The following is a 22,120-nucleotide window of genomic DNA, read 5'->3' on the forward strand; positions in this document are numbered from 1 at the left end:
CTTGAGAACTGGAGTGACTGTGATTCAATTTTATATGGCTTGTCTTGACTATTCTGAGTCGTGATCCCCCTCTATTTCCCCTAAACCTTCCATAAAAATCTGTCCCAATGGTACTGTGTGCTAGTGCAGAGCAGTGCTCCAAGCCAGAGGTGATGTAGTCATGGAAAGAGCACAGCTCGTGTGGAGAGAAGACAACAGCCACCAGGGTCCAGGAGGTGACAGGGAAACAGGCCGCAGTGTGGACTGACCACAAGAAAGTCAGATGCACAGAACTGCCTAGGCAGTTTGGTCAGCATGTTAGATTTTCTATCACCTAAGGGACTGTGTCTCAGGGCAGTCTACTTGACATCAGAGAGAAAGGAGACGCAGTTCCCATAAGGCGGAAAGAACTGGGGATTTCCAAGCAGCTGACTCTTGGGTTACAGTTATAGCTCATAAAATAAAGTTATAGAATTGCTATGAAGTAAATAAATACTTTTGGGTAGGTAAATAAATGCAGTAATAAACATGTTAGATATAAATTAAAATAGATATACTTATAGAGAGGGATGGTAAAAATCACATTGGGTGGTAGACATAAAGTAACGTTACAAGAGTACCGATGATAACTCAAAAAGAAAAGATTGGTCTTCAGTTTCTGGACCCTTAACTTACAAAAAAAGGTATATTGTTTCCAACAGGTCAGAGAAATAATGACATGGTTTTGATTCCAATTATGGAGAAAGAGAGAATGAAGTGTGTGGAAGAGAAGAGAGAGATTGATTACGATTATCCTACAATTTTCACCATTTCTAATCTAGAAATTCAAGAAACTAAATAAAATTTCTATTATATATTACAAAATAGAATTTGCATAATAAGTAGGTAAAAGTCATGCAGCCTGGCATGTCACAATTCAGGACATATTTTAGTACCAACAGAAATCATTTCAGACATAAAATGTATTTCCAAAGCTTAAAAATTCCTTCACACACAGCCCCAACAACCATATGTGAGAACATTTGGTGCTTACTGCAGAGTCACTGGAGTTTTATAAAACTCTCTAGGACCTCATGCTAATAAGAATTTGAGAAAGCAGTGTGAATGAACAGGTATGCGAAATATTAATACATCCTGATTCCTAAGGCAGAAGCAACACCCCAGAAATTTGGGGGTTCAAGAATTCCAGCGTACTTGCTAATTAACTTGGATGTATTAGTCAGGATAAGTTAGAATATGCTACAGTAACAATTTCAAAATTCTCAGTGGTGTGGCACAACAAAAGATTATTTCTTACTCATACAAAGTCTTTGGCATATCTGGGAGACTGGGCAGGATTGCTTTTCTCCATGTACTGGTGCAGTTTTCCATGCCACTTAGATTTTATGGTTTCTCCATACCAACATACACTCCCATGGTTGTGGTGGTCTAGAAAGAGAGCATGGAAAATCATGAACTGGCTTCCATCTGTAACTCACATTTCAGTCACATAACTACACCTAACTTCAAGAGGGCATGTGCCCCCCACTCCCGGAACAAAAGGAAGATCAGAAATCTTGGTGGCAAATATTAGTAATGTCTACTACAGTTACGTAGCAGATCTTTAGATTTTACTTGTATTCCTATAGCAAATATAAAATGCAAACGTTTCCAGGTATTTTCAAGCATCAGAAGCTTTTTCCCACCTTCCTCCCAGTTGTTCCTTGCTTCAGTATGGTGTGACCAAGAAAAAAAGAGAAATAAAAAATAGGCTTCAAATACGTTATTTATTTTAATCCAATCCACATTACTAGTGAAGAACTAAGAGCTCTCTTGTATCTATCGTCAGGATTTTCAAACTCAGCATTATTGACATTTTGGGACAGATCATCCTTGGGGACTGTCTTGTGTTGCAGGATATAAAGCTGCATCTCTGGTCTCTACCCACTAGATGCCAACAGCATCCCTCCCACCATCCAGTCCAGTTGTGACAACCAAAAATGTCTCCAGATATTGTTAATTGTCCCTGGGGGGCTAAAATTATTCCTGGTTGAGAACCACTTTCCTACTTGCTGCCTTTGACCACTAGGAAGGGTTCAGATCATCTAACACATGAAATGACCCAATATTGAGGACAGGTAGAAATACACCAAAGATAATACACTTTGTCCTAGACCCACCACTGAGACTTTGGGCAAGTCTTTGAACCTCTCATTACCTTATCTATAAAATAGGAAGAATAATGTTACCTGGCTCACAAGTTCATTGTAAGAATTAAATGACACTAAATAACCCATCCTTTTCTCTCTGTTCTTGGAAACTACTTCTATATACATCCAGTTCGTATATACACATGGAGACTATTTCTAGACTTTCTGTTCTGTTATACTTGTCTCTGCATATTCCTGTGAGAGTTCCTCACTGTGTTGATTAATCATTGTTATTATTAAGCCCTCTATTATCTACAAGTGACTTGTCTGGGAAACTCAGCAATCAGGAAAGAGGCTGGAAACTGAGAAGTGAAGAAAAAGGCCTGCAGAAGCCCTGCACTAAAGCGCAAATACTTTTCTCACTGTGAAGTCCCCCAAGGTTATAAATTCTTTTTTCTTCAGCCCCTGCACCGTCTTGTGCCTCAGACACAGGTACAGGCACCCAATAAATGGTTGATGAAGGACCAAATGACCAACTTCAGACATAAGTCAAATAAGCTTATCATTACAGGGTTTCCCCACATCACCTTAGGTTAGAAGTCCCAAATTAGGTGGGATGAGGACAGCGAAGGTATTAATACAGGCAGGACTGGCATCAGCAATAAGTGACAGGTGAAAGTCTGACATTAAAAGAAGAAATTAAAGGGCAGACATTAATTTAAAAATAAAAACCACATGCTCTGGAGAGTAAGCAGCCATACACATCACAATAACCCCTTAGCTGCATTACACTGTCAGTGCATAATAATTGACATCCCTAATAATGACTCTGACATTTTAAAATTGCCAATTTCTGTTCAGCACATTCTATTTTTAAAAATTCAGAGTAGTGTGTAAGGCATTTGAGAAAGATTTCCGTCACAGATTTATAAAATATGTGATTTGAAATATACCTTAGAGATTACCTAATCTGTTTTCAAGATGAAGAAAGTCAGTCCCAGAAAGGTGAAGAGCACCTGTCCAAGGTCAGGTGGCTGGACGGGCAGAGTTGGAACTAAAGCCTTACTTTGCTGACTCCCTGGCAAGTTCTTTTTCTACTACAGCACATCTTCAAAAACATAAATATATTTAATTAAAATTATCAAATTAATATTTGGCAACTCAATAAGGGTACACTTAATATGGAATTCTCCTGTACTGAGATATTAATCTACTGGTCCTCATTAAGCCTTTGTGTTGCTTAAAGAAAAATAGTTGTTTAGATCTGGCAGGTGTGTCAAAGGAAGGAGAAAGCACTCAAGTGACTAAACTTTCTAGAAAAGAAGGGAAGATTTACATGTAAGAAGTCAGAACAATGCAAAGCAGTGTGGAGTGTGGCAATGAGTCTGACTGTGTGGAAACTAACTTTGGTTGCTCTGGGAATCAAGAGATAGGAAACATCAACCCATGGCAAGTGGTCAAGGACAGCACAGGGGTGGGGTGGGACAGGTCACCTGAGTTGGACTCAGAGGATATATAGACTTTGGAAAAGAAAACAAAGATGTTCTAGATGTGAAGAACAACATTAGAAAACACTAGAAGGGGATGGAAGCCTGGATCACATTTTCTAAAGCACTCATTTGAACAGGTTATCTAACAAGTATGAGTTATTTATGAAGATGGGGAGTGGTTACAGCAAATATTAAAAATTTAGCCTGTCCTGGAAAATCTAAGTTGAAGGAAAGAGAGGATAAAGAAAATGGCCCAATTGTTCTAGAAGAGCACCGTCTGATAGAAATATAATGCATGCTACACATATAATTTAAAATTTTCTAGTAGCCCCGTTAAAAAAAACAAAAAGTGACAGACTAAATTCATTTTAAAAATATATTTTATCTAACTAAATATATCCAAAATGTTATTATTTCAATATGTACTCAATATACAAAAATTAATGGACTTTTGTGGCAGCTTCCTAACACTGCCTGCTTTGTATTGCTCTGCTCCAATCCACTCTCCAAATGTAGCCAGAGTACTCTTTCCAAACACAAATCAGGTGAAAGATATGGCCTGAGCAAGGTAGTGGCAAGGCACATGAGTGGAACTGAGAAATATTTTGGCACTCAAAATGGCAGAACTTTGTGATTTCGTGTGTCATAGATTGCCTGTTAAGGCGGATACTGAAATGGAGTGCTCATGGCAAGTTGTGGTGTCCTTGAAACTGATCTTCATTGTTCTGTAACATCCACTGAACTCCTTTGGTTGTGTATATATAAGAGGAGAGGGCACGCATTGTTCAGTGTGGGAAAAGATACTGGAACTCCATACCTGCTTTCTGAGATTCAAAGCGTAGGAGTTAAAGGGAAGTCATAAGAAGTCATTTCTCACCTTGGTTATGGAATGTGGCAATGCCAAGGCCTCCAGGAGGGTCTCCCAAAACCTCATACAAACAAGCCGTGAGATAAAGAGCCTACAGTTGGGCACCTGCTGCCGTGACAGAGGTACCAACAGTTAGACTGTGCCAGAGCCAATCCAAAGGGCTTGCTCTTTGCCTCTAGTCTCTATATCAGGAGCCAGCCAGGACAGCAGAGTGAGTCGAGGTCCAGAATACAGGCTAGTCCCCTTCTTCACTGCTGGTCTGCAGAAGTGGGGGCCAGGTTTGAGCTGAGAAGAGGGAGAAAGTTTTGAATTGAATGAGAGATTAATTTTTTGACAGTTTACATTTTAAAACGTAAATATATTCATCTTGTTCAAAAAAAATAAACACTATAAAAAGATCAGCAGTGAAAAATCTTGCTTCCACCTCTATATTTCAGTCACCTAATTCTCCCTAAGAGGTCATTACTTTTATTAGTTTCTGAATTAGTTTCTCATGGCTACTGTAACAAATTACTGCAAATTTGGTGGCTTAAAACAAAAGTTTATTCCCTCAAACTTCTGGAGGCCAGAAGTCTGAAGTCTGTGTCAGTGAGAGGAAATCAAGGTGTGGGCAGGGCTACACTCACTCCAGAGTCTCTAGGGAGATTCTGTTCCTTGCCTCTTCTGGCTTCTGGTGGCTGCTGGCATCCCTTGACTTGTGGCGCATCATTCCATTCTCCGCCCTCATGGTCATATTGCCTTCTTCTCTTGTGTGTGTGTAATCACTCTCTGCCTCTCACTTATAAGGATACTTGTGATGACATTTAGAGCCTACCTGCATAATCCACGATAATCTCCTTAACTTAATCATATCTTTTGCCATATAAGATAATAGTCACAGGTTCCAGAGATTAGGAAGTGGATATATCTTTAGGGGCTGTTATTTAGCCTACTACTGTTTCTTATGCGTCTCTCTCTATATAAACAAACGCAAGCACATAGGAAAATATACTCACATTTTCTCACTTTCTAACACAAAATGTAATTTACCATACACTGTTCTGTACTTTACTGATTGACCAATATATGTTGAGATCTTTCCATATCACTGCATAGTGAGCATCCTCCATTTTTACAGGTGCATAGAATACCATTGAATGGATGTATACAATTTATTTAACCAATTGCATTCAGTTTTCATTTTTCTGACGTTACAATGGCAAAGTAAACAACTTTGTATGTGTGTATACACATACATACATGTTTGCAAAAATATTTTATGATAAATTCCTAGAATTAGGATTTCTTTGTCAAAGGGCATATGCATTTGTGATTTTGTTCAGGTATTGCCAAATTGCCTGGTTAGGAGCTATATCTATTTGCTCTCCCACTTGTAAAGTATAAAAAGTGCCAGTTTCTCCATGTCCTTGAAGGCAGAAGGCATTGTGAAAGAACATTTGGATTTGTGCCAATCTGATCAGTGAAAAATATCTCAGTAAATTGCTTGTGTATATGTGAACATGATTTTTAAGAGTTGCAGAATATTACATCATGTGAATGAAATAAATTCTAAAACCATTTTTCCTCTCGTTAGACATTTCATTTTTTATTGTTTGAAATAGTGCAATGATCATTTCTGAGCATATATCTTTTTCCACATACGGACTGCTTCCTCAGAATAAATTTCTAGCAGTGCTCATGCTCAGTTTGAGTATTTAAGGTCCTTGATATATATTGCAAAACGGCTTTGTAGAAAAGTTTTACCTGTTTTATTTTCACCAGTAGCAAATGAGGGCCAGATATCAGAATCTTAATTGCATTTATTTATAGGAATTGCTTGCAAGTAAGCAATTACAAGTCTTTTTGGTTCCTGGATGCAAGTTCAACGTGGGGAGGTAGGGGTTTCCTCATACCTCCAACAAGCAATTCTCTAGATACCACCTGAGCGTCCTACACTTCAACTCAATTCTGACGCCTACCTACCTAGAGATAGTGTCAGATCCCACAAGTTAAGGGTTCAATCCTACAAGACTGCCCCCCACCCACTTCAGACGCCAGTCACAAGCCCAGGCTGTTACCGGTACTTCTGACCAACTGGCTATAAATCAGAGGTTCCCATGACCCCTTCCTTGGGTTCAATTAATTTGCTAGAGCAGCTCACAGAACTCAGGAAACCCATTTACTCACTAGATTACTGATTTATAATATTATAAAATGATATAACTCAGGAACAGCCAGACGGAGGAGATACATAGGGCAAAGTATGTGGGAAGGAGCGCAGAGCTTCCATGTGCTCTCCAGGCGTGCCACTCTCCCCAAATCTCCACGTGTCCACCAGCCCAGAAGCTCTCCAAACCCAGTCCTTTTGGATTTTTATGGAGGCTTCATTGCATAGGCATGATTCATTAAATCATTGGCCATTGGTTATTGAACTCAATCTCCAACCCCTCCCTCCTACGGAGAGGAAGTTCCAACCCTCTAATCACATGGTCAGCTCTGCTGGCAACCAGCCCCCATCCTTAGGTGCTTTCCAAATGTCACCTCATTAACATAACAGAAGACACCTTTATCACGCTCATCATAAGAAATTCCAAAGGATTTAGGAACTCTGTGCCGAAATTACAATGAAGACCAAATATATATATATATATTTCTTATTATATATCACAATATCACAACAAGTAAGGAGTTTTAACTCAGGGGTAATATTAATAATAACAATAATAACATTAAAATAATAATACAGACACTTATTGGGAGCTTATGTGCCAGGTGTTTTCCTAAACATTCTATATGCATTATGTCATTTACGATCCCCATTTTACAGTTGAAACTGAGAAGTCCAGCTTCTGGCCAAAACCTATGTGTGATTTTTCAGGCTTAACCAATAGGCAATTACAAAGGCTTTACCTAGCAGGCCACACCAGGGAAAGGAAAGCTGCCTCCCTACACCAGACAGTGCACAACCAATCCATCGCAACTCTAAAGGGAGTTGCAGCCTAGGACTCAGATTCTCCTGGTCAGCCAAGCTTTTAACTCATGTCTGCATCCCTAGCCCAGATGCCTTCCTTCAGAGACCTCCTTATCCGGAGCCTTCCTCAGGTGCCTCCATGGAAACCTCTTTATCAGAGCCTAGAAGACGAAGGCCTTGAAGACACTTTTCTCCACTATGAGTCAGTCCTTTTCTACTCCTAGTTCTTCCCCTCTCCCTCCCCCTGGCCCCTAGGCCCATAAAACTGCGGGAGCCTCTTGTTTGGGGCTCCCTCAGCAGGGAGATGACCCCCAAGTCTGTGCCGATTCACTTGACCCTCAACCAATGTACCCTTCCATGGTGGAAAATGGAACAGCGGGAGCCAGCACTTTATCCAGTTCAGACTCTTGCTTATACTATCACAGTAAGTGAGTAAATGCTTGAATGCTACTTTTATTTTGACTTGTCTTAATCAGCTACTCTGATACCTGGCATCTCAGCTGTCTCCAGCTCAGCTGAGCTCTGGACAGAAACTGAGGCCCATGGAGGTTAAATAACTAGCCTAATATTCATAGCTAGTAAGTGGTGGATCCCAGATTTGAACCCGGGCTGTTTTCTAAAATAAGAATAGCATACATGATTAGTTAAGAGTAATTAAGCCAACAATGAGCCATTACATGCAGTCTGCTCTCTTTTTTCCTTAGCTTACCTAAACGTTTGTCAATTTTGTTTATCTTTTCAAAAAACCAACTGTTAGTTTCATTGATCTTTTCTATTGTCTTTCTAGACTCTATTTCATTTATTTCTTCTCTGATTTTTGTTATTTCCTTCCTTCTACTAACTTTGGGCTTAGATTGTTCTTGTTTTTCTAGTTGCTTGAGGTGTAAAGTTAAGTTGTTTATTTGAGGTCTTTATTTTTTCTTAACATAGGCATTTATCACTATAAACTTCCCTCTCAGCACTGCTTTTGCTGCGTCTCATAAGTTTTGGTATCTTGTGTTTCCATTTTCATTTGTTTCAAGATATTTTCTGAAGTCCCTTTTGATTTCTTCTTTAACCCATTGGTTGTTCAGGAGCATGTTGTTCAATCTTCACATATTTGTGAATATTCCAGATTTCCTCCTGTTGTTGATTTCTAGTCACATACCATTGTGGTCAGAAAAGATACTTGGTATGATTTCAGTCTTCTTAAAAATGTTAATTTGGGGGCCACAAATACTTGTTTTGTGGCCCAACATGATCTCTCCTAGAGAATGTTCCATGAACCCCTGAGAAGAATGCTTATTCTGTTCCTGTATATGTCTGTTAGGTCCATTTGGTCTAAAATGTAGTTCAGGTTCAAGATTTTCTTATTGATTTTCTGTCTGGATGATCTATCCTGTGTTGAAAGTCGGGGTATTGAAGTCCTCTACTATTATCATATTGCTATTTCTCTCTCTAGATCTGTTAATAATTGCTTTACATATTTAAGTGCTCTAATGTTGGGTGCATATATATTTACTATTATTTCCTCTTGATGAATTGACTCCTTTATCATTGTATAATAACCTTTGTCTCTTAGTACTTTTTTGACTTAAATTCCATTTTGTCTGGTATAAGTATAGCTATTGCTATTCTCTTTTGATTTCCATTTGCATGGACTATCTTTTTCACTCCTTTTACTTTAAGCCTATTGTCCTTAGCTGAAGCGAGTCTCTTGTAGGCAGCATATAGCTGAGTCTTGTCTTCTTTTCAATCCATTTAACTACTCTATGTCTTTTGATTGAATAATTTAGTCCGTTTATATTTAAAGTAATCATTGATAGGTAAGGACTTACTATTGGCATTTTGTTAATTGCTTCCTGGGAGTTTTGTGGATCTTGTGTTCCTTTGTTCCTCTCTTGCTTTATTCCTTCATGATTTAATGATTTTCTACCATAATATGCTTTGTTTCCCTTCTATTTATCTTTTTCTGTATCTACTATAAGTTTTTGCTTTTTGGTACCATGAGGCTTACATAGAACATCTTATATTTATAACAGTCTATTTTAAGTGGATAACAACTTAACTCCATTTGCATACAAAAGCTCAACACTTTTACTCCCCACTCCCAATTTATCTTTTTGGTATCACAATTTACATCTTTTTATATTGTGTATCCATTAACAAATTATTTTAGTTATAGTTATTTTTAATACTTTTATCATTTAACCTTTACACTAAAGTTATAAGTGATTTATATACCACTATTACAATATTAGAGTATTCTGAATTTGACTATATAGTTACCTTTACCAGTAAGTTTTATACTTTTCCTATGATTTCATGTTTTTAGTTAGCATCCTTTCTTCTCAACTGGAAGAACTCCCTTTAGCATTTCTTGTAAGCTAGGTTTAGTAGTGATGAATCCCTTCAGCGTTTGTTTGAGTGAGAATGTAATTATCTTTCCTTCATTTCTGAAGAACAACTTTGCCAGGTAAAGTATTCTTGGCAGGCAGTTTTTTCCTTTCGGCACTTTTACTGTATCATCCTACTCTTTCCTGGCCTGCAAGATTTCTGCTGAGAAATCTGCTTATAGCCTTAATGGGGGAGGGGATGGCCCTCGTATGTGATGAGCTTCTTTTATCTTGTTGTTTTCAAGATTTTTTTTGTCTTTGCTTTTTACAGTTTTATTATGTCTCAGTGACTTCATTAGGTTGAACTTCATTGGGAAGCTTTGAGCTCCATGTACCTTGATGCCCATATCTTTCCTCAGATTTGGGAAGTTTTCAGCCATTATTTATTTTTTTTGCTGGGAAAGATTCACCCTGAACTAACATCTGTTGCCAACCTTCCTCTCTCTTTTTTTCCTCCCCAAAGCCTCAGTACATAGTTGTACGTTCTAGTTGTAGGTTCTTCTATTTCTTCTGTGTGAGCTGCCACCACACTATGGCTACTGACAGATGAGTGGTGTGGTTCTGTGCCTGGGAACCAAACTCAGGCCACTGAAGAGGAGTGCGCCAAATTTTAACTACTAGGCCATCAGGGCTGGCTCCAGCCATTATTTCTTTAAATAAGCTTTCTGTTCCTTTCTCTCTTTTCCTTCTAGGATTCCTATAATGCCAACATTGTGTCACTTGATGTTGTTCCATAGTCTCATAGGCTTTCTTCATTTTCTTTCATTCTTTTTTTTTTTTCTTCTCTGAATGGATAATTTCAAATATTTGTCTTCTAGTTCACTGAGTCTTTCTTCTGCATGGTCAAGTCTGATGTTAAAGCTCTCTATTGCATTTTTTTTATTTCAGTCATTGCATTCCTCATTCCTCAGTTCCAAAACTTGTTTGGTCTTTTTAATGTTTTCTCTCTGTTGAACTCCTAAATTTGTTCTTGCATTATTTTTCTGATTTTGTTACATTGTTCATCTGTGTTCTCTTGTAGCTCTTTGATCTTTATTTTGAATTCTTTGTCAGGCAATTTTTGGATCTCCATTTCTTTGAAATCAGTTACTGGAAGTTTATCATGCTCCTTTGGTGGTGTTATGTTTCCTTGACTCATCATGATCCATGTAGCCTTGTGTATGTGTTTGTGCATTTGAAGAACAGTCACTCTTCCAGACTTTATGGACTGACTTTAGTAAGAAAAATTCTTCACCCATGGGTCAGGGCATACTGTGGCCCTTGGTCTAGTGGTATGAGGCCCCAAGTGTGGGAGCATGTGGTCTCCTGGGTCTGGGGATGGTGTGTGTGTGGTGTCTCATTGGCTAAGGCAGCTGTTTTCCGCAACATTGACAACTGTAGGATCCTTTGTGGCGAGAGCTGCAGGGTGTCTGTGGTGGCTGCAATGGATGTTACAGTCCTTAGTGGTACCTCCAGGTCCAGAGGCAAGGGACCAGGGCTGGTGGTAGTTCTGTTCAGAGCTGGTGATATGCACACACTTAGCTGTGGGCACTGGCTATAGGTGCCTGTGCGGTGGCAGGGGCCAGCTTCAGGCACACATGCAGTGGTGAGGACCAAGGCCAATGTCAGGCACCAGGATCAACTGTGGTCACACAATTATCTGCAGGGTCCCAGGCTGTTTAGTGTACCCTTGCATAGCTGCAGGGGCTAGCCACAGGCATATGCGTGGCAGTGGGGGCCAATAAAGAGTCAGAGCCATTGGTGTGCAGGCACACATCTGCAGGGGCTAGCTGTGGGCACATGTGGTGGTATAGGCCTGTGAAAGGAGTCAGAGCCAGTTCCAGGCACCCAAGCAGCTGTGGGGCCTGAGCTTTTGGTGTATACTCATGTGGCTATAGTGGCTAGCCTTGGACGCACACACAGAGGTGGGAATCAATAATGGAAGTTGGGGCCAGCAGCCTACAGGTGCACAGCTGCAGGAGCTAGCCACTAGTGAATGCGGTGGTGCACACTGTGATGGAGTCAGGACCAGCTCCCAGTGCATAAGCAGCTGGGGGAGACTTTACTGTCAGTGTGTACTTATATGGCTGCAGGGGTTAGCCACGGGCACATGAACAGCAGTGGAGGTTGGTTATAGGAGTTGGGCTGGTAGTGTGCAGGTGCAGGGCAGTAAGTGCTAGTTGAAAGTGCATCGAGCAGTGTAGGCCAGTGACAAGAGTCAGGGCAAGATCTGGGCCCATGAGGAGCTGGGTGGACCTCAGCTATTGGTGTGCATTCATGCAGCTGCACAGGCACATGCACAACAGTAGAGGCTGGTGACAGGAGTTGGGATTTAGCGCATGGTGTGTGGCTGCAGGGGTTAGCTGTTGGCATATGCGGTAGTGCAGGCCAGTGACAAGAATCAGAGCCAGATCCGGGCACATGAGTAGCTGTGGGGGCCTGGGAAGTCAGCATCCACTTATGCAGCTGCAGGAGCTAGATGTGGGCATGCACATGGAGGTAAATGCTGCTGACAGGATTCAAGACCAGGGGCATAGCTGTAGGGGCTAGCTGTGGGCAAATGCTTGGCAGTGAAGGCCTGTGACAGGAGTCAGGCTGTATCCAGGTGTATAAGCAGCTGCTGAGGCCTGGACTTTTGGCGTGCACTCATGCATCTACAGGGGCTAGCAGCAGGTATGTGCATGGTGGTGGAGGTTGGCTGCATGGACCTAAGCTGGTATTATGTACCTGCACAGTCCCAGAGGCCACGGTTGGTTTCCAGTGCAGATCCTGGGTCCTGGGCATCCTGTGGCAAGGTGGCCAGGGGGAGGGAGAGGAGAGTGGGGATGGACTCAGGCAGCTGGTGTCTATGAATGCAAAAACCTGTGGGGCCCTCAGTGGCAAAAGTTGCAGGGTGTACGGTGGCTGTGCTTGGTTTCCTCAGTGGCAAAAGCTGCTGGGATCCTCTTTGGAGCAGTATGCTGGGATCTGTGAAGAGGTCTTCAGTGACGAAAGCTGCAGGGGTCCACAGCATCCACAAGGCCTTTTAAGATCCTCAGTGGCGAACACTGCTAGGGTCCTCTACAGAGCAGGCCACTGGGAACCATGTTCACTCCCACCACATGGCTTGTACTGGTAGCCCCTGCCCTTCTTCATTGTTCCTAGCTATCTCTAGATGTCTCAGCAATACATCTCTGGGTATGGTGACACCAAAGCAGGTCTTTTGTGCAGTGCCCCAAAAGATTGGAGAAGCTGGCTGCTCACCCCATTTTCCTTTCCCAAGCAAGGGGAACTATCTCAGGCCAGGGAGCTCCCTCTTGACACTGAGCAATACTGACCTTGCACTGGGATGATGCAGGTAAAATGAAACTGTTCTTCCTTCTCCTTTTTGTGCAATTATTCTCAGGCTTTTGGGTCCACTGTGTTACTGAAGCTTTTTAAGTGGACTTCTGAGCTCTCCCAGAGCTATTTTTGTTAGTGGATAGCTGACTAACTTGTTCTTTGTGGAGGAAAGGAGGCTCGGGTCTCCTTCTCTGCCATCTTGATGATGTCACTCCCCTGTTGTCATGTATTTTAATTCTACAAATAATTTAAACTTGACATGAAATTATTGTTTTATGCAATATTTATTCATGTATATTTACTCACTATATTTTCTCATTAGTTCTTCATTCCCTCTTGCATTTTCACATTTCCATACAGCATCATTTTGTTCCTGCCTGAAGAATCTTTTTAATATTTCTTTTAGAACAGGCCTCTTGGTAAGGGATTCCCTCAGTCTTTGTCTGAAAATGTCTTTATCTTCATTTCTTAAGCATATTTTTGCTACACATAGAATTGTAGGCTCAGTTATTTTGTATAAGCAGTTTAAAGAAGAAATTCCATTGCTTTCTGGTTTCATTTGTTTCTGATAAGATATTGGCTGTCAGTTACACTGCTGCTCTTTTGAAGGTAACATACCTTTCTTCTCTAACCACTTTTAAGATTTTCTAATTGACTTTGCTAATGAAAGGCATCAACTCAGAGATTCAAGAAGCTCAGAAAACTTCAAGTAGAAAAGACAGGTGTTTTTCCATGATGTGCCTAAGTGCGGTTTCCTTTTTTGTTTTTTACTTGTAGTTTTCTGAGCTCCTTGAATCTCTACGTTGATGTCTTTCATCAGTTTTGAACAAATTCTCAACTATTACCTCTTCAAACATTGCTTTTGTTTCATCGTCTTTTTCTTCTCCAGATTTTCAATTACATGAATGTTAATGCATTTGAGTATGTCTGAATGTCTCTTCTACTCTAACCTTTTTTTCCACCTTCTCTCTCTGCTTTAGTTTGAGTGTTTTCTATTGACCCATATCCCAGTTCACTAATCCTACATTCTGCGTCTCCCTGCTGCTTAATTCATACATTGAGTTTTAAATTTCAGATACTGCACTTTTCAGTTCTGAACTTCCTATTTGATTATTGTTTAATGATTCCAATTGTTTAAATTTTTCCATCCTTTCATCTATTTTGTCCTTTTCTATTTTGAATATATTATACAACATATTTTAGAGTTCTTATCTGCTAACTTCAATATCAGCAACATCTGTGCATTTGCATTCTATTTTTTTCTCTTAATTATCAGTCATACAGTCTTGCCTCTTTACATATCTAGAAATTATTTTATCATGTGCCAGATAGCATGTATAGAAGAAGAATCATAGAAGTTCCATGGAAAAGAGCATTTCCCTTTTATTTCACTAGGCAATTAGGGTGAGCAGCTAATCAACTCAATCCAATCAGAAATTGAGTTTGATCCAGGATCTATTATTGCAAGTTTAGTAAGACTAAATCCACTTCTGGTATGTTCCTGTTCCTAGATTCTGGAAGTACAGATCTCCTCAGCCCTAGAAGCTAACAGAGAACAGCTCTGACCTTCAGAAGTTTTCAGCTCAGCCCTTTAGCCTCCTACTTCATTCAGCTTAAAAACCTGCAGATGTCTTGAAGAGGAAACCGGTCAGGCGTTTGATGCAGAGCTCCTCCCTGGAAGCACTATACAACTGAAAGAGATTTCAGTCTGCCCTTTAGAAGTTTTTGTGCTAGCTCCCCTATGTCTTGCGCAGCCACAGAACTATAAAAATATCCCAATGTGAAATCTGTACTTTTAAGGCCCTAAATGTTTCAATTTGTCACTACAGCACTATGCAACTGCTAAAAGTCTGCTGACTTCTCTGTCCCTAAGCAGAAGCCCTTTACCTGGACCAAGACTGATCCACAGCCTGCCCCAGATAAACAAAGGGCTGGCAATTATCAAGTCACTTTGGAACAATTTTCCCTTCTCTGTAATTTTAGTTCGTCCAGTCCTGTTTCCTCAGCTCTCTGAGTCCTTTAAAATGTGATTTTTATAATGTATCCAGTATTGTCTAGCGGGAGAGTGGACCTGTGGCAACCTATTTCATTTCACTGTTACATGAAAGTCCAGTTTTTTCAATGTCGTTTTAATTTGCATTTGCTTATTATGTGAAGTTACACATGTTGTTAAATGTTTATTTGCATTTCCTTTTCCATTAATTGTTTTAGTTTCTTTGCCCCCTTTTTCTACTGATTCTTTCCCTTTATCATTTTCAAGACATTTTCTCTGTACTGTGGAGATTAGTCCTTCTTTTGAGATATGTCACAAATAGTTTTTCTGATGTTATCTTTTGACTTACTTTTTTTTAATCAAGATTTTTTTCCCTTTTATGTCTTCTGGATTTTGTGAAACAGATTGATAAATCTCCCCCACTCCAGGTTAATATGGAAGTCTTCCCTTATTTTCATCTAATATTTTTTTGTTTCCTTTTTTTATACTTGAAACTTTGATCTATATCAAATTGATCCTGGAAATGGGCACATTCTCCCCTTCCTCCCACAGATGGCTACTTGAATTTCCTATGACCATCTTTCCCTTACTGAAGTGGAACATCATCATTATAATGGACTAAATTCTCATGTATTTGGTCCTATTTCTGAAATTTCTATTCTATTGCGGTATGTGGCTATTTGTGCACTTGGAACACACATACTGATATTTTACTATACATCTTAATATCCAGTAGGGTGAATCTCTATTCCCCACCGTGCTTTTGTTTTCAGAGTTTTCATGGCTTTGGCCTGCAGATTTTTCCACAAGAACTTTAAAAGCAGCTTGATTTGTTCCAAAAGAAGTCTATTTGTATTTTTATTGTGATTGGGTTAAATCAATAAACTGAGAGAAAACTGACATCGTAATGATATTGAGTCTTCCCCTCCAAAAATATATGTATTGCTATTTTTAAAGTCATTTTTTTTGATCCTTTAGTAGTATTTAAATATTTTACTCATTCAGGTCTCGCACGTTTCTTATTATGGGTACTTTTTTGTTGTTATTGTAATTATGATATGTTTGCTTTCTTATAGAGTCTCATTTTGAAGATAATAGATTGGACTGAACTTTTCAATTCCTGAAAATCAGATTGCTCTTCAGTACCTGAAAGTACCAGAGAAGCCATAGGGATGTGCCAGAAATACTGTCTGAGAGTAGGGAAAGGAGATTGCTTTCATTGAGTTCAGCCCATTTAATAAAAGTCTACTTTCATAAAATGGTATGGATTTATTGAAGGAGTTCAAACTACTCTTTTCCCTAAATTCTCTATATCAGTAACCCAAAATAAAAACCTGGGAGTCCTCCTTAACTACTCCCTTTCGTTCTGCTGACCATCTATCCATGCTTTTTAACTCAGAATCATATTTGTAGCTTTTAGAAATACATATAGCCAGGCTCTACCCTTGGCCATTCTGGTTCAGGTCTAGGGCAAGCCTAGGCATTATGTGTGTGTCTGCATATACTCACACACATTCAAGTCTAGTGATTCTGATTCCCTACCTTGTAAGAATCATTAATAAATTAAAAACTAAGTTCTGTTGACTATAGACCCTAAATATATCTGCAATATTATTTCTTTAGTTTTGCCTTTGCCAATTTAAATCAATACTTCATCATCTCTCACTGAGACCACTCTGGCAATCTCACTGCTATTTCTGAATCTCTTCATTCCTTACGATCCAGCGTCCAAAGAGCTAACAAGGTCATCTATATAAAATAAAAATCAGATCATGCCACCACTTGCCAACATAAATTCCTTCAAAACTTCCCATCTATGATTCCTAAACATTGATCACTGACTAGTGAAAGGCCATATGTTTCCACTGGTGTGTTGCACAATGAGATTGAGAAAAATAGAGACAATGTAATGATTTTTTCACGAAACTAAATTTACTCAGTTTAAACTATCTGTATTCTATGATTATATATTTAATATAAATATATTGTTTTATAAAGTGATGGTGGCATGGGTGCCACTTTTTAACATCCTTACCTGGCAAAACAAAAAGTTGTCAAATCTATGCTGGCCTCGCCAATTTGTAAAATTACAGCCACCCACATGATCAGTCTGGGAACCACTGATTGAAGAATTAAATATAAGTGCTTTAATGTGTCACGTGATATGGAAATCCTCCCCCACTCACACAAACACACCAAAGTTGGCTCTTTACGTGAATTTCTTAAAGCTACAATTCATTCATTGATATTTTCTTTTCAAAAAAATTACACTAATATTAGTTAAGCACCAATTATGTGCAAAGTACTATGCTAGATGGGATACAAAGGTAAGCAAGACAGAAAATGGGCCCTGCCCCCAAGGTAGTTAAAAGGACAGGGGTTTTACATTTTGGAGTCAACAGCCTCGATTTCAAATTGGAGCTAACTATAGTACCTGCCTATAATTAGTTAGCTATGAAATTATAATTATAGTCACTAAAAAGAAGTATGATGTACTACAAAAGTGTATACTAAGGGGATTTGACCTGGTCTTAGAGGGTCAAAGGTTTCCATGAGGAAGTGAATTAAGCACCAAGATCTGAAGGATGAATGGGCATGAAACTAGGTGAATGAGAGAGTAGGAATGGAGAGAGAGCAGCACACATAATGGGAACAGCATGTGCCGAGTTTGAGATAGAAAGCAAAATGCTGTGCTTGAAGAACTGAGAGAATGTCAGTGACTCATGCCTACAGGGACAGGAGTAGAATCCTAGCTAGGCTCATGAGGTAGGTTAGATGACACCATACCTTGTACGCCACATATGCATTTTGATCTTTATTCTAAAAGTAATGCGAAGCCACTGAGTGAACACTGAAACAATGGAAAGATGGTGAATGGCTTTTCAGCAGATCAGTTTTGTGCTTTGACAACTGTAGCTGCTGTTTGGAGAAGAAGACTGGAAGGAAGCAAGAGTAAAAACATGGAGACAAGTTGGGAAGCTGCTGAAATAGTCCAGGTAAGAAATAATGGTAGCATGGAACAGGAAGGTAGCAATGAAGGTGGAAGAAAACTTGATAAAATTAAGATATTTAGGAGGATGGATTGACAGAATCTTATACTTTAACACTAACCATCTGCTTATAGTCCTATGCAAATATCGTTCTATTTTTCATTGCTTTTACAATGACCTACGCTTCTTCCTCCAAAACACCCTTGATTTTTTAATTTTTAAAACTAATGTAAATGATAATAAGTGTTGTATTAGTTTTCTAGGACTGCCAAAACAAAATGCCACAAACCGAGTAGCTTAAAACAACAAAAATATATTGTTTCACAGTTCTGGAGGTTAGAAGTCTGAAATTGAGATGTAGGCAGGGTCATGCTCCCTCTGAAATCTGTCGAGGATTCCTTCCTTGCCTCTTTCTATCTTCTGGTGGTTTGCTGGAAGTCTTTGGCATTCCTTGGCTTCCAGCTACATAACTCCAATCTCTGCCTACATTGTCACACTGCTTGTGTTCTCCCTCTCTCTGTCTTCATATTCTCTTATAAGTACACCAGTCATATTGGATTAGGGGCCCACCCTACTCCAGTATGACTTCCATCTCAACTAATCATATCTGAAATGACTATTTCCAAACAAAATCACTCATTTTGAGGTACTGGGGTTTAGGACCACATCATATCTTTTTGGGAGGACACAATCCAACCCAAAACAAATGCCTATGTAAAAACACTTAAGGAGGGGCTGGTCCAGTGGCATAGTGGTTAAGTTCACCCACTCCACTTCGGCAGCCTGGTGTTCATAGGATTGGATCCCAGGCATGGACTAAGCACCACTCATCAAGCCACACTGTGGCAGCATCCCACATAAAAAAAAGAGAGAGACCGACACAGATGTTAGCTCAGTGACAATCTTCATCAAGCAAAAAGAGAGAAAGATCAGCAACACATGTTAGCTCAGGGCCAATCTTCCTCACATACACACACACACACACACACACACACACGCACTTAAGGAGGAGTAAACGGTAAACGTGCAAAGTCTACCTCTCGTAACCCAGGCCCAAGCCAATCAACACAGGGTATTCAAATATCCACAGGACATTTTAGGACTGAATGTGAGACTGAATGTGAGACTGAATGTGGGACTATAAGACATGAGGAGAGATATTCCTTTGGAAAAGAAGGTTCCTCACTCTTCCATAAGCTTTCTCCTTCTGGATGGAGTGGTGTGCGGACGTGTATCCTGGAGGTGTTGCAGGCCATTTCTCCCATGTGGGGAGCCTATGTTAGAATGAAGTTGAGAACACCCTTGATATTCTGCTGAGCTGCTGAATCAAACCAACTCAAGCTTGCACACCTCCCACCAGTTACAATAGCCATGACCTCTCCTTTACTGGTCAATTTGTTTTGAGTTGGGTGTTCTTTCCATATAAGTCCTAATGGATAAAGGTGTCATTAGGCATTGTACAACCATCATCTTTTCATTGTTTCAGTGTTCAGAGTAATTTTTCATTGTTAGGAGTTAAATAAAAGATATCCTTCGACAATGACTATGGACATAAGGCATGGAAGATAACCTAAATTGGAAAAAGTGAAAGAAGAAAGTAAGATTAAGCTTATGTATCCTTTGGTTTTCCTTTTGTCACCAAAAATGCTGGAACACAGATAATGCAGGGCAACACTTTTGTGCAGAATTTGTATCAATGGAAGTACAATGCTAGCAGAGATGGATTACCTTGCATTTATCCATTCAGAAAACACATCAGACTGTGAGGACTTTATGGAATGACACCAAGACTATACTTGAAAACTTGAGTTTTCCTCAACACAAAAGCCTTGACTTTGGCAATACCATAGGTTTGCTTATCACCTTGCCTCTCAGAGCGTGATCCATGAACCAGCAGCAGCAACAACACCTGAGAGCTTGTTAGACATGCAATCTCAGGCCCCACCTAGACCTACTGAATCAGAATGTACAGTTGAACAAGATCCCCAGGTGATTTGTATGTATATTAAAGTTTGAGAAACAAAGGTACATTACATTGTCAAGAGAAAGATGCCATTGACAAAGAAAAATCTGTGAAGCTGTGCCCCCTGAAATGGTGAAGCTGATTTGCTACTTGTTGTAAAGAGGCGGCTCTCAACCCTGGCTGTACATCAGTATCACCTAGGGAGCTTTTAAACTGATGCCAAGGCCCAAGGCAGAACCTAGACCAACTGGATCAGAATCTTTGGGGTGGGGCTTAGGATCAGCAAATTGCTTTAAGAAGTCTTCAGGTGATTCTTATGTACAACCATGGCTGAGAATTGTCAGTGTAGAATAAGGGTTGGTGAGAGAAGGAGAGAGAATTAGTGTTTAATGTGTACAGAGTTTTAGTTTTGCAAGATGAAAAAGTTCTAGACCTCTGATGCAAAACCATGTGAATATACTTAACACTACTGAACTGTACACTTAAAAACGATTAAGATGGCAAATTTAACTTTATGTGTTTACCACAACAAAACAAGTAGGCAAAATAAATTCACAAAATCAATTTAAAGAACTTATTTGCTTTAACGTACATGGATATCATTTTAATTTTTAGAACAAATTTTGTTTCTAAAAGAGTTTTGAAAATAACTATTTTATGGGTTCACCAATATAGTAAAACCAATTTTTCAATCAATAAATATTTCAAAATCACATGATTTAAATATTTTAAAGCCCTTTTTACTGTCCCAAGTGTTCTGGTTTGAACTTCTTTCTTTCTGTTTACATTTCTCCCAGGGCCTTTCTTCAGAGGGCAACAGGCCTGGCGGATGATCCCTGAATCATCAGGCAAAATTCCATTATATTATACCACTTTAATCCACAACCACCCCCAACATGAATACCTTAGCTTTTATCAGACCCTCAAAGACCAAAATTAAGAATTCCTGCTCCCAGATAGTGGCCCTATTGGGTACAGTACCCTAACACTTTTATGGTCTATCTCAGTGTAGCATACAACTCTGTGCCACTATCTCTTCCATTAGGACTGCAAGCCTTGGGGCCGGCCCGGTGGCGCAGGGGTTAAGTTTGCATGTTCTGCTTCTCGGCAGCCCAGGGTTCACCAGTTCGGATCCTAGGTGCGGACATGGTACCGCTTGGCAAAAGCCATGCTGTGGTAGGCATCCCACGTATAAAATAGAGGAAGACGGGCACGGATGTTAGCTCAGGGCCAGTCTTCCTCAGCAAAAAGAGGAAGATTGGCAGTAGTTAGCTCAGGGCTAATCTTCCTCAAAAAAAAAAAAAAAAAGACTGCAAGCTTTTTGAAAGCCAAGCAGAGTCATATCTATCTTTTTATCTCCAGCACCTACTTATAGCCTGGGCATGACAATGTATTCAACAAAACGTCAATAAACACATGACTGAATGAAAGATCTCTACATCCCCTTCCACTTCGTACACCACTGATATTTTGAAACAGATAAAATGTTTTCTATAGGTACATCATTTGGAAGGATTAGAGCACACAAAGGGTAAAAAAAAAGAAAACAGAATTCCATTCCTTTTCTTCTCAAATGATGTAGTACTCATATGGCATAAAGACAGAAGTTTTCTAGGCTAGACAGCTTACAACTTTTCCCAGAATTCCAAGCTCTAGCGCAGTGATTCTCAGCCAATGGCAAACACTTCAGAGAATCTCAAGACCTCCTTAAGATGTCTCAAAGAGAAGTTACTTAAGTTAAATGACACTTTCATTTAAGAAACACCAAAGTATGAATGAGCAATGGTAAATGCAGTAATTCTGGACAGTGGTGGTTCCAACAAAGACAACTGAAAGGAAATAGGGAAGACTCAGGTATTTAAATATAGTTGGAAGATATTAGGCAAGAGATAAAACTCAGCTGGGGCCGTGTCCTGGACTCTAAGAACTAGCTCATTCCAGGATTTAAGATAACATGGCCCACATTTTCGATGATATTTCAATTACATTAACAAATTTATACTTTTATTGTACATTTCTTATAATCTTTTTGTTACAAAAAGTGCATTCTAATATAAAACTGTCAGAAGACATGGCACTGTTT

General features: G+C 39.6%; 1 protein-coding gene across 5 annotated transcripts in view; it reads right to left on the bottom strand.

Annotated features, from left to right (window-relative positions):
- Positions 1 to 1,271: 1,271 nt before the first annotated feature.
- Positions 1,272 to 22,120, bottom strand: part of FANCB (FA complementation group B) — a 51,684-nt gene continuing 30,835 nt past the window's right edge. For 4 of the 5 annotated variants that reach the window (XR_011499702.1, XR_006523080.2, XR_011499700.1 and 1 more), the window contains 2 exons: positions 4,476 to 4,751; positions 1,272 to 1,407 (listed from right to left, as the gene is read on the bottom strand). The gene's annotated coding sequence lies outside the window, so the exon portion shown is untranslated. Of the gene's footprint in view, positions 1,408 to 2,695; positions 2,789 to 4,475; positions 4,752 to 22,120 lie in introns of those variants that run through there. The other variant, XR_011499701.1, reaches the window with a different exon arrangement.

Source organism: Equus asinus, chromosome X, assembly GCF_041296235.1.
Source record: "Equus asinus isolate D_3611 breed Donkey chromosome X, EquAss-T2T_v2, whole genome shotgun sequence".
In the NCBI taxonomy this organism is placed as follows: Eukaryota; Metazoa; Chordata; class Mammalia; order Perissodactyla; family Equidae; genus Equus; species Equus asinus.